We start from the raw sequence: 14,524 nt of genomic DNA, 5'->3' as shown, positions 1-14,524 counted from the left end.
ATATTTTTTCTAGATGGTTTTTCCTATCAACTCGAGACAGTCTAGATTCACTGTAGAAGTATCATTGGTGAGATGGTCCTGATCAGTATGTCCTATGGGAATATCAGTAGATAGCTGTCTTGATTGTTAATTGATGTAGAAGGGTGAAACAATACTCTAGGCAGGTGGTCCTGGGTTGTATATGGATAGTTAGCTAATCATGTACCTGCAAGTGAGCTAACCAGCAACATTAACAAGAAACTTCACAGTTTCTTCTTAAGTTCCTACCTGAGATCCTGCCCTGACTCCTTTCATTAATAGACTGTTTCCCAGAAGTATAAGCCAAATATGCCCTTTCACCTCTTAAGGTGCTTTCAGTCAGAGTTCTTTATCACAGCAACAGAAATGAAACTAGAAGACACAACATCCTGGGAGATGTAAGTATCATTGGTGACGAGAGAGGGTTGACTACAAAGGAAACTAAGGTCATTTGGGAAGGTAGTGGTAAAATTTCTATACATATTGATTGTGGTGATTGTTGTATAACTCTGCATTTGTCAGAAATCATAATACTTATGGAAAAGGGTGAATTATATTATTTGGTAATTAGGAGTTAAAAGTAAAATTTGTAATGTAAAATAAAAAAATATTAAAAAAAAGAATTGCTGTGGTCATGATGTTTTTCACAGCAATAAAATCCTAACAGAAATTGGTACCAGGGACTGGGGTATTGCTGTGATAGGCTTGACCTTCTTTCTTTTTAATGGAACATGGACTTTGGGACTTTGGATTAGAATAACAGTTGAATGCTGTAAATAGAGCTTAATGGGCTATATTTGTAGGAAAATGGAAAACAGTGTTGCTGAGGGTTATCTGAACTGTAGGGGCTTGGCTCAAGATGTTACAGAGGAGAAGAATTTTAGTGTGTGGCCTAGAGACTGTTCTTGTTTTGGCAAAGAATGTGGCTGCTTTCTGCCCTTGTCCAAAAAAAAAATCTGCCAGAGGCTAAATCAAAGAGCTATGGATTAACAGCTTTGGCACAGAAGATTTCCAGACAGCCTAGAATTGTTGTTGAATGTATTTCTTGGTTATTAGTGGTCAGGGATAAGCAGATCTATAATGAAAGGAAGCAAGTGAACAAGGTAAAATACAAAATATATTGTTGGAGGAGAAAGGGGGCACCAAGAAAATGTTTAAAGAAAAGCCTGATCCTACATGGACTAAAATGGATGGTGTTCCCAGCTAAGCTTCAAATAAAACTCTAACGTTTAGTCTCTCCTATGCCTGGTTCTTATACAAACATTTTCCCACTTAATCCTAACAGTTCAATAAAGTCAAAGTGAGTCATGTTACAGATGTATATTCAAGCAAAACAATATATACACAGGATGGAGAGAAGCCTTCATTAAAGATGTATACCAATTCAAATGTAAAGCATTCCCTCATTCTATCCCTTAACGTTCATTCCACTGGACATTATAGAAAATAAAAAGATAAAGCTGCATAGTTCTACAAACTTCACATATACAGATGTAATGGTGACTATAAGAGAAACTAGAAAAGAAGGAAGCAGGCAATAGATATCATAATATTCACCTAATAATTATCATATTGGCTATAGTGAAGTATATTATAGGTATGATGCATTGTCCATGGATACTAGTGATACTCTGGTATAATACAGTATGTAGTTCTTAACAAAAATATGCCATAAAGACCACCTCAGTGTTAATCAAATACTCATTTTGGATGGTAAAACGTGTTTCCTGAATTATCACAATTGGTTAAGTATTATATCACATACACACACACACACACACACACACACACACACACACACATATACATATATAAACGAAGAAGAAACTAATTCAGCTACCACTTTGGATTTTCTTCTAGGTTTAAAAACTCCCACATCCTAGATAACTACCCAGGTTATTTAAGCATGATAATCTTTAAAGGGAAAGAGCCATGTCCATTAATGAGGAATAGCGTTGGACCCATACCTCCTACTCTCCTCTCTCTGAGCACAAAAACAAACCTCGTTTCTTGAGAACTCTATTCTTTAGGAATGATTGACTATCTTTTGGGGCTTACAGTGAACACCCACTGCACCCCATATACTAGAGACATAACTTCCATTTCCACTTCATAAAAAGAAGATATGAGGGCTTATGTCAACATTTTGGGGAAAGTATAGATTCTTAGAGGAAAAAAAATAACTTGTTTCTGGTTCTACTCCTGGAACTAGAAAATTAATCTTTTTTTAATTTATTTTAATTTATTTTGCAATACAATTCAGTTCTACATATCAGCCACGGATTCCCTTGTTCTCCCCGCTCCCGTCCCCCTCACCTTCCCCCCAAGCCCTGTGGGGAAGGCTTTGCCCTGGAGAAAATTAATCTTAATCAGCCCAGTATCATGCGAGAAACTTGACTTCTTTAGCTAGAAAGAGATCAAAGTTTTAAGATATTTTTCCATACATTTTTAACTGATTTGCATGTGTGTGTGTGTGTGTGTGTGTGTGTGTGTGTGTGTGTGTGTGTGTGTGTGTTTCTGTGTCTGTGTGTTTAACAGGTTTAAATCCTTCCACCATGTGTGTCTTGGGAATTAGAATTCAGTTTTTCAGGCTTTGGTACCTGCACCATTACCTAATGAGCTATTTCATTGGCCCAATTTTCCAAATATTTTAAATGAAGATGTTTACAAAAATTTCCAAAATTGTATGTACCTTCTATGAACAGAAGTTCTAGAAGTTCAGAAGCAGAGCCCTATGTTCCTAGCTGTGGATGTTTCTTTAGAGCTAATGAGCTGCTCTGCCCTTTCAGTGTCTCTGAGCTCTCCATTTTCTCACAGTCCTCACAAAGCCCTCTCACTCACTTGTCAGCCCCCTTTCAGCATTTGAGTTTGTAGCTTGTGATCCACATCAGAGCTGTTCAAAAGAACGTTGAAGCAATGGATATCTTGAAAATAGGACAAAAAAGTGACTTAAAATAAAAGGGGATCAGATATCAAAATATATTCCCTGTGGTGGAAACCAATGTTATTTTTTGTGTTCTTAAATTATTATGTAAAATACCTTTATTCCTGTGAGTTAAAAATTAAAATAAAATTGAAAGCCAAAAACAAAGAATGATTGTAATCAGTATTTTCATAAACTTTTTGTTTGGTTGTCTATTTGTGTGAGTGCATACATATACCACATTTTGTGCAAAATATCACTGATACATACATTATTTAATAGTTGGCAATTTAATTAGAGCCATGTTTCTCAAACTTCAGCAGACATAAGTACAATCAAGTGGTCTTGGGATAAACATGCAGACTGGTGGAACAATAGTTGCTGAGCATGCTTGAGGTTAAGTTTAGTCCCCAGGACTAAGGGGAAATAATTCCTGAATCATCCAGAGATTTTTCCCAAATCAGCACACTGTCAACACTTTATTTAGTAGGTCAGAGACAGGTCTGGTTGTTTGCATTTCTAACTAGCTTTCAGGCTTTGATTCTCAAAGCTAAGGAAAGCTGGGCTTGGTAGTTCACTCTTGAGGAGAGTTTGAGCCTGGGTTACATACAGTGGTTCCCAGGGAAGACTGGCTTATAGTGTCAAACCCTGTCTCAAACAATTAAAAAAATATGAGCAGCAGGAAAGAAATAACTAAAGAAGAAGGTAAAATAAATATTCATTCACCAGCAACTTTAGAGAGACTTCTGGAGTTGAGAAAACAAATGATTTGTGAAGTCTAAGAAATATCCACACAACAGCAAAAATAAATCACAATTCACTTCTTAACAAAAATGTTTACCTTGATATACTTGTTTCTGTTGAGAAAGGATTTTATGTGTCCTAGGCCAGCCCAGAACTCACTATGTAGCCAAGGATGACTAGCGCTTATGATCTTCTTATCTCTATCACCCAAGTGTTAGGATAACAGGCTTGTGACAAGATGTCTGGTTTATATAGAACCAGAGACCAAATGCAGGACTTCCTGCATGCTAATCAAGCACTCTATCAAAAAAAAAAAAAGGAAGTTTTCTCCCGACTTTATCCAGGATTGCAGGTTAAGCTTAGACCACATGGAAACCTTTATTATAATCATTTGTTCGTAAGTCTCAAAAACAAAACAAAACACGAGGAGGTAAAATCCATGAAAAAATTTACTACAGAGTAAATGAAGTTTAACCCTTTGGAGCCGCTCAACTAATGTGAAATGCTGGTATATTCTTTTCTGACCTTCTTCACGACTGGACAAAGTCTAGTTTGAACTTCCCCACCTACCTATTGTGTCCTGCCTCAGCCTTCCACCCTCACCTGCATCAACAGACCACACCCACCCACACCCATACACACACACACACACACACACACACACACACACACACACACACACTTCTCCTTACCTTGTGACTGCAAGGTCTCATCCTTGGATGCACTCCAGACACTGCAAGTGAGTCACTGGCCAATTACTCTACCACCTTGACGTTCATGGATGGGCCATTTTGCAAAAAGCAGGATGCCTGACCCACCCTGAAACTTCTGTAAACATTTCTACACAAGCAGTCCCCCAGTCAGAGATATGGCTGCTATGGGGTTCAGTATTTTTTATTGCAAAAAAGTAAACAACTAGTGAGCAGATAGTGCCCTCTCCTCTAGGAAGTGATACTCAGATTGCAAGATCCCCAAGAAATGCTGGGAATTTGGTCTTAGGCTATTTAGAGGCTTTGCCCACATACTTCTCTGCCCCAGATTGTAGTTCTGACTCACCATCACTCCCAAATCCTCAGCTTGATCCTGGGGCCTGTGGACTTCTGCTGTGCTCCAAAGATAACAGGGTCCCCATTAGGTCACCAGAATCTCACCATGGACACTACAAAGAATTTGGATTTTGTAAAGGCGCGGTCCAAGAATGCCAGCCAATCAGAGCCCAGCTTGGACCATGGAGCTTAAACTACTCATAACATCCAATCAGAACCAATCTTGGACTATGAGCTAACGTGCTGTTCAGAGCAGCCAATCAGAGCAGAGCACAGGGTGGAGCTGTTCCCTGGAAGAAGGAGGAGGAAAAGCGTCTGGCTAGTGCGAAAACCATAGCAACCTGGAGTCGGTGATTAGCGTCTAGCTGCTTACTGCTGCAGTTTTGTCAAACTCACACCAGTTGTTCAGAGCTTGAAAGGTAAGTCATGGTGGGCAGGGAAAGAGTAAAGAGGCCAGTTTAGAAATGTAGGTGGGCAGGAGCCAGTAAGGGGATGATCCAAACTGGAAATCAGCCTCTCAGCCAGTGAAGGCCTTGAACAATTGTCAACTGCCGTACAGTTTTGGGATTGTGCTTTTAGCTCCTACTGTCTTCAACTGTGTGGACTTGACATATCAGTTTCTGTCCATTCTAGTATATTTCTTGGTAAACAGGGTAAGTTCCTACTGGATCTACATAATTTGATTATTTTCATTCAGTTTGAAAAATATGTAAGGCAAAAGAAGGAAAACTCTGTGCTCAACCTTTAAAATGTAAAAGAAAACGTAAGAAAAAAGTTTCATAGTATTGGGTTTCACAGTAATATATTGACTGTGAACCAATATCCAAGTTTCAGAGGAAAAATTTCTCCAGATGGATAACAGTGGATACAAAGTCAATGTATTTGATGCCACAGACACATTCACTTTAAAATGGTTAAAGTTTTAAATAATTTTATTTTATTGTAAAAATATTGCACATTCCATTCATCCAAAAATATATACTATAAAGATGAAAGTACATATCCACATAACCCTTACTGGATTATCATCTTTATTCTCAGACTGGGTCTCCATGTCATCATCATATTTACCTGATTTATTGAACATTTAATATAAGCCATACATATTCTGAGTATTGAGTTTCTATGAATAGATTCAATTCTCAAAATAACCCTATGTAGTTAGTATCCATTAACTCTTAGACTTCTCCTGAATAACACTCTCATTCTTCCAATAAGTTCTCTTTTGATTTTATGTTTATCATTTATATGCAGTTTTCCTCTGCCTACACTCCTAACTAATTTGTAATGATTAAATGTTTCTAAGTTTTCTACCATTCGATTGTTGTAGTTCTAAAAGTGACATTTATTCTTCAAACCTACAACTTCTAGAAGTATTCCCATCTTACCTATGTCTGCTTGTAGTTATAATTCACTCACTTTAGTTGCCCTTGTAATATATTGATTATATCATATTTTCTTTTTATATTGTGTTGTCTATGGATGAACCAGTTATTTATTACCAAAAATATTCCACTGCCTATTCTGGTACATGTCTTTCAGAGCACACATCTATGAGTTTCTCTAGGGATATTTAGTAGTAGTATCACTGCTGTGGTATGGACATTGTCTGTTTTACATGATGATGGCAAGTGTTACACATTGTCTTATAGAATGTGTGTAATCTATTTAATTGATGCACCCATCAGTAGTTTATAAAATTCCCTTTGGCACAACATACTGTTGATAATCATATTTTTCACAACTTTTGTGTTTTAGTCACTTAATGGATTAAGAGTCTTGCCTTTCTGATTTGTATTTCCCATAATTATATCATCTTCAATATTTTTAGGTAATTCCTATTTCTACTTTAGGCAAACATCTGGTCACAGACTGCCAAGAATTCATTTGGGTAACTTTTATTCAAGGGTAATCACCTTTAAGGATTTTTTTAGTGTTTGTGGAGAAATTTTCATAGAAACAAGAATTATACCCACTGGAAGTTGTCACCCTTATAGAAATATGTAGGTTAACCCTGCTTTCTGGAAAAATGGAAATAATCATAGATACTTTGTGTCAGTGTCTGAAAAAAGAAATGTCTGATCTGTTATGACAGAGAGGAATTCAGCACTCTGTGTGAAAACAAGACATCAACTGCAGTAGGTTTAAATAGTGAAGAAAAAAAATGAGAGCAAATATCACTAAAAAGTCAAGATGTTAGATAGGTGTCATATTGCTTTCTTAGTACGATAGAGTTGTGAGAAACAATCGAGGATCTGAGTCTGTTTTCTTGTCTTCCTTGTATGTCAGCATCCTCAGGCTGGGGTTCTTTATCATCATCAACACCATTGCCTGATTTGCTGAGCATTTAGTCTGAGCCAGACACTTTTCTGAGCGTTGAGTTTTATTAGCTCATTCAGTGCTCTAAATGACCTTTTATGGTTAGCACTCTAATCCCACTGTATATCTATAGATTTTAAGGAGTATCTCCATCATCAGCAACTAAAATGGTACCTGCTTTGCATCCCTGGGTTCTTGAACAGGGCCTACATCTGGATACTACGGCAACTCTCAAGTATGAATTCCATTATTCAATGAGAAAACCTAGCTTTTTGCCAGTGTCTCCTTACTCTTGTTAAAATAAATAAATAAAACCAGAACTTGCATATGTGGTGAGAGTAAGGAAGAAAAATAGCTTTGATTTAAGGAATTTTTTCTCATAATATATTCTGGCCTGTTCAAAATATGATTCTATGCCAGATACACCCAGCAGGCTAGAACTTTAGGAAGTGTTTCTGTATGGCAGGCTTGACCACATTGCTTTCTGAGGAGACCTGAGTCTTTACACTTATGACCTTCAGTTAATTAAATGAGGCTCTCTAACATTATGAAAAGTGTACCTATTTTAGTCAGTGTATTCATTAAAACATTACAGCTGAAAAACACCTGTATTGCAATTTGTTTACCGGTATTCAGGCAAAGAGCTGGGGACTGTAACCTATTCAAATTTATACAACACAAATCATTGCACTGCTTAAAACCAATCCCTGTGGCAAAGGAAATGGAGCATACACCTTAGCATATGGAAAGCACATAGATTGCCACTGGCACTGTGGTGGTGAGTGAGTTTGGGGGTGGGAATTAGGAAAGGGGAAAATCTGAACCATCTATCTCCAGTTCTGGGACTTTCCTTTATAAGAGATAGGGAGAAGTTTCATGAAAGGGGTGGACATTTCTGGTGCTGATTTTCTTTGGTGACTGTACTTTCTGTTTTTTGGAGAGGGCTTGTACAATCCTTAAATTGGTTCAGGACAGCCCAAGGGAAAGTTTTTCTTAGTTTCTGGGTCCTTGAGTTAATCACAATTTGTAGTCACATACATCTGGCCCCATGTTCTTGTCTAATTTCTCCCAGAGGGACTTGATTCCCATTACCCTTGGGAATACAAGAGATAAACATTCTTATCTTTGATAACTGCTTCCAACTGGGAGGCTGCTGTAATCTCCCTCTCTCTTGGAGATTGTGGAAATCTCACCCAGGCCAATCCAGTAAACAGAACAAGACTTTTGAGTCTTTTTTTTTATATTGTTTTGAAGCAATGGAGTTTTGTGGATTCTGGGTAGTAAGAAACAAATTTTGTAACAAAGTTTAGTAGTCAAGGGCATAACTGTAGGGCCAAGAAGAGTACAAGAAAGAGTCCTGCTAAGAGAAGCACCAAGATATCCAATACCAAAATTTGGAATATAATCAATATGATTCAAATAACTTCTGGAGAATTTGAGGGACACAACCTGAAAATTTTGGTGTAGCTTCTCTCTTCAATACAGATTTGATTAACAACAACAAAAGACAAACTCCAACCCCCCCCCCCCAAAAAAAAGACCTTTAAGGAAGAGGCTTTTTTTTTCAGTTTTTCTGAAATCTAATTTTAAATTTGGGTGAGTTACTATCAATAATGAATCTATTTGAATTTGAAATGTATTTGCACTATGGCCAATGTCTTGCAAGATGAATCATATAGATTTAGGTGTATAGTCTTGTAATATGGGGGGGTTACATCTATACCTATATCTACAATAATGGTGAGTTCTGTTCCTCTGAGAACAAGAATGTATTGAAATATTCATTTAGCCTTGACAATTCTATCAAAAGAGCAGATAAAGATTGGTTGTGCAGAGCTATCTATATTAGAAGATAAAAAGTTAGGGTACAGGAGGTATGTATAAAAATTTGTCCCATACAAAGAGAAAGTTTCATGTCTTGCAAAATAAAAGTTAGCTTCTGTGGTGAAATGTTTATTTGTTTTCTTTTGAGGGGGTAGGGAGATAAAATTCCCATAAAGAACAGTCCTCATCAGGGGTTGAAAGGGGCCCTGTGCTGTGCCCTTAGTCTTACTTTCTGTGTGTGTAGCATTCTTTTGATGTCTATTTAAAAAAAAACACAACATTCATTAAGCCATTCAGTTAGATTTCTATAGGTTAGTCTGAGTAAATAGTCTGGTTTCAGGGATAGAATAGTCTTCCAAGCAAAAAAGGTTCTTTCTTATATGTTATAGGTCTTCTCATGCAATATCCTCAGACATTTTTTATTACATTTGTTAAGTTATAGATTCACTGAGAACCATATTTTGCATTACTGGTGTGTGAAAATATGAACCTTAGTATCATGACTTTAGCATATTGTTAATGGCACAAAAAGTATTATTTTTAATTGCCAGTTTATTTAATCAAACAAAATCGTAACTTCAGTCTACTTGAATAAGAAAGTTTATAACTACAGATTTCTATATTTGAAAACACCTAAGATTAATTTCAATACATTTATCATGTTTAGATAAATATTACAATTACAAAATAAGCACAAGAAAGGAGTAAGAAAAATAAGAGTGAATTAAACTGAATAAAATGATCATTGTAAAAGATTAATGTCACAAAATTTGATATTCTAAACATGAAAATAATATTTACAAAGCTTTATCTAAGTGAACCAAAAGGAAAAATAAGCAAATAAAAATATTTAACACAGATCAGAACATTATAAATGATATCTGAAAAAGAAGAAATAAAAAGGAAAGATGACTGTTCCTAGATAGGATGGAGGAGAATGTTTATTGTAAGTTAAAGGGATACTGTCATAGTCCAGAATGGCCCAGACTGAGCTGTGCCCTGTAAGGAGAAGGTGGAGGGGAAGGGAGAGGGGAGAGAGTGGAACCAGATGAAGCAGCCAGGAGGCCCAAAGGTACAAAGAGAGTGAGTAACAAAAATGGCTGGATTATATAAGAAGGCAGCTGGGGGACGGGTAGCCCAGCCCCCTTGGCCAGAGAGATCAGGGTAGGGAGTGGGGTGTGCCAGGCAGGAGGGTCCTGTAGCACATAGGGACTGAGGGATACAGGGAGAACCTGGAGGCCAGTGTCCAACTTCTATATGTTAAATAGGCACCTCAGCCATTTGTCCCAAGTTTGAAACCTAACAGTAGCAATGAAATGCACTGTATTGTGGTGGCTATTCTTGGTTGTCAACTTGACTACATCTGGAATTAACCAAAACCCAGAAATAGAGGGCACACATGTAGGAGAATTTTGCTTAATTTGAAGTAGGAAGGAGTCACTTCTAATCCACATTTTTTGAGGTAGGAAGACACGCCTTTAATCTAGACCTTTTGAGCTGGGAAAACCCACCTCTAACCTGAGCCACAGATTCTGCCAGAACTATATTAGAACATGGAAGAAGGAAGCTTTTGCTCTTTGTCTGCTTGCTCTCACCTTGATAGCAAGTCCATTCCTTCACTGTCACTGGCATTAGACTTGTGGAATGAGCAACTACAGGATTTTTGGACTTTCCGTTCATAGCTAACCATTGTTGGATTAGCTAGACTGTAGCCTATAAATCATTCTAATAAATCCCCTTCGTGTGAGTGTGTGTGTGTGTGTGTGTGTGTGTGTGTGTGTGTGTGTGTGTAAGTTCTGTTACTCTAGAGAACCCTGTCTAATTCATGCAGTCTCTCTTGTTAGAAAATACTTTTTTTTTTTTTTTTTTTTTTTTTTTCGAGACAGGGTTTCTCTGTGTAGCTTTGCGCCTTTCCTGGGACTCACTTGGTAGTCCAGGCTGGCCTCGAACTCACAGAGATCCGCCTGGCTCTGCCTCCCGAGTGCTGGGATTAAAGGCGTTCGCCACCACCGCCCGGCCCCTAGAAAATACTTTTACTAAAACCTGCCTGATTAGAAAATCTATAGGAAATGAACATATATCATGATTTATATTATTTACCAAAATTGAATCAAACGTATTGAGAGTATTTGATTGTGTGTGTGTGTGTGTGTGTGTGTGTGTGTGTGTGTGTGTGTACAAAGTCTTGAGATTGCTGGTATAATAAAAAGAAAAATGCAAAAATTAAATATGTAAAGTAGATGCATGCACACCTCATTTTTTCTACAGTGTTTTAAAAACACTAAAAGTAATGGTGCTTACAGATTTCTCTGGTCCATCCTTTACCTTCATCTCCTTTAGCATTCCTTTCAGTTTTACTTTGGAGTTTGGGGAAACTGTAGTCTTTGAATGTTGGGATGTAGCTTTCGTCTATCTGCGGGTCATTCTTGGTCTTCACACTGCTCTGGTACTAACCTCTTTTGAATTTCATGAAGTTTTCCATCTGCATTCTCCTAAATAAATTGTCTAAAACTTCAAATGTTTACATAGCATTCCCTAGTAAACGTTGCATCTTTCTCATTTTTATATTACTTTTTTTCCTCCTTTAATATAGACCTGGATGAAAATGATAAGTAAATAGTAGCTATACCATGGTATAAAAAGTATCTGATCTTGGAATTTCTTTCACTAAAATAATTAGTTCATTACCCATGTATTCAGACTCACGGAAATTCTCAGTAAATGTTCACAATAAGCTAGAAGCTTGAGCAACATAGCACATGAATGTCACCTAAGTGAGTTACTGATAAGAGTCCTTGTAGTCCTTTGAAACCAGAGATAACCATGTACTATCTGCATTTTCTCAGTATTGTTGTTTTTCAAGCTCCCACCAGAACGGCATGTTAAGGTTTGTTTACTGTGTTCAAGGGCTTTTCTTTGCCAAACCACCACAGGCTTCAACATTCCTCCCTCAAGCCAGTTCCAGAGATCTAAAAAAACCATATGTTCAGCTTTATCAAAGGAAGAAACACACTTCTTAGTACCAGTTTTCTCTTTTAGTTACATTGCTTATCATTGTGAGAAAATATCCAGACCAAAGCAAACATAAATGAGGAAGGGTGTATTTTGGCTTACCCAGTACTTTAAATATTGGAGTTCATCATGGAAGGGAAGATAGCAGGAGATTGAAGCAGCTGGTCACATTGAATCCACAGTCAGAAAGAAAAAAAAGTGAGAATGTTGGTCCTCATCTTTCTTTAATAGTGGGTCATCCCACCTAAATTAGCCTAATCATGTTAGTTATGTTAAATAGTCCCAGAAGCTATGCTACTCTGCATAATCCCTCACTGAGGCACCTTTCCTACAGGATTCCTAATATTTCTGGATCTGGGTCACATCACTCATTGTAATGTTTTCTAGATCATCCCATTTCTCTGAAAATTTCAGTTTTGCATTTCTCTTTTTACTGCTGAATGAAATTCCACTGTATACAAGTACCATATTTTTATTACCCAGTCTTCCTTTCATGAAGGTCTATACTCTTTATATCTGGCTATATTGAATAAAGTAGGTATGAATATGAATGTTGTATGTGTAGCACAGTCCTTCCTGCTTATACAGCATTGGTAATTGAGAGGACTTGTGAAATTCTCAGTGCCAAATGTGGGACACCTCCTTATTTTCTCCTATGGTCACCCAAACAATATAAATAATTGATTTATCAGTTGTTTTCTCTTCAGAATTCATTGATAAGACCTTGTTGTTGAAGATGCCACTTAGTCACAGGACCCAGATACAGGACCCAGAGAAGCCAATCGTGAACTGACCTATAATCTTTGTTCATTGTTACCTAACTTCCACAGTAACAGAAGGCACCTTTCATACTGAGGAAAAACTGGCATCAGTGGTGTTACTGTGTTGTAGATACTGAGCAACAATACTGACTGACCAGATAAGACAAGACCACTGACTAATTACTGGAAAGTCTGTTACAAGGCCAATCAACATTTTTCTGATTGCACTTGACACCCTTTACACAATGGACAATTCTGTACATTTTATATTAGAAATGTGCCCCAAAGTTTGTGACTAGATAGTTCATAGGCCGTAGTAAGAAAGGTATTGCTAATGTTTTGCTAAGTAGACATGATGTACCTATCAAATTGCCATCTCGATAACTATATTTGTACACATAGATGAGTGCTACTAGCAGCTTTGGTTAGGGAAGTTTATTTATGTAGTAGTCAGTGATGACTGTAAAGATTTATAACTGGTTAAAGTACAGAGAATGCATGACTTTTGAGTGCCCATCCATAAATGGAACACATGTATCACCAAATCCAAAGCTGTAGGAACATCATGGGAAGGTTACAGAAAAAAATATCAGACCTAATAGGAAGGTGAGGAACACTGAATTACGGGCATGACATGGCCGTTGCACTCTTGAACTCAGAGCAGCTGTGACTCGCTGAATGAATTATCTGCAAGACTGGTCCAGTCAACACTCTGTCATAGAATGGGTGAAGCTCATGGGGTCCTACTTTCCCTGAGAATTTAATCAAAGATTATTGGTTAGTGACAGAGAGAAGATATTTTCTACAGTGGTGTTTTACTAATAAGGTATACTTGTTGCTATACAGAAATTCCACCAGCACTTCAATAAACAACTCAAATGAAATTGAGCCACACACACATGAAAATAGAAGGTGAGGACAGGTAGAAGAAGCAATTTAACAGTAATTCCAGGGGTCAAAAAAAGTGTAAAGGGGTATATATAATTGAAGTACATCATTTATATGTACAAAAATATATAATAAGCCATTACTATGTAAAATTATTTGCAAAATATTTGCAGAATAAGTCAAATTATGCAAAATAAAGTTATAGCATTTAACTGGGAGGAATGGAGATGACAATTATTAAATTTAGGAGATACTTTGTAGCATTATCTTAGTAACAGAAACTTGATGATAAATTATATGTATAGAGTAATAAATTTTATATGTGAGGAAACTTTGAGATGAGTATTTGGGGGTCTCAAGTGGATAGATCAAATACCATCTCCAGAGCTAGCTTTTTTTATATTTTAACAGAATTTAACAATTCATCAACTCTATGTCCAGCAGACATTATTTTTAGAATGTTGTAAGAGACAGGGCACTTAATTTTCAAGACTCACTTGATACCTGTCAATTAAGAAGATCATGGGTATTTGACAGTCTGCATTCATGATCAAGCAGGAAGAAGCTGACAGAGGTATCTGTCTTTACTAATGTCTAGACATTTTCTGGCTGGATTTGGGGTGACCAACACTTTGAAATCCTGTCTCCATAATTAATTTGTGAATGCCCACAGACATTTAAATGAATTAAGAATGTGGAAAGGCCCATTACCTGTGAGCATAGCAATGACTAAATAGAGAGAAAAACAGGTTCCCAAGAGCAGGTAGTGGCCTTTTTATATGAGGACAGTTAGGATGCTCTTTTGAGTTAAATTTTTATTCTCTGGGAGCCAGTATGGCTGATAGAGACAATTGGGATGGGGAGAGGAGGTGGAAGGCAGTGATGCTGTTCAGTGACATCAGGGGGACTGTTCTGGCAAAGGGGCTCCCTGGGAAGTGATTAAGTGGCTCACAGGGGAGCAAGCCCTTAACAAAGCCTGATAGAGAGGG

This window comes from Peromyscus californicus, unplaced genomic scaffold (assembly GCF_007827085.1).
Source record: "Peromyscus californicus insignis strain IS unplaced genomic scaffold, ASM782708v3 Scaffold_10__1_contigs__length_136768540, whole genome shotgun sequence".
Lineage (NCBI taxonomy): Eukaryota > Metazoa > Chordata > Mammalia > Rodentia > Cricetidae > Peromyscus > Peromyscus californicus.
This window is presented reverse-complemented; position numbering follows the sequence as displayed.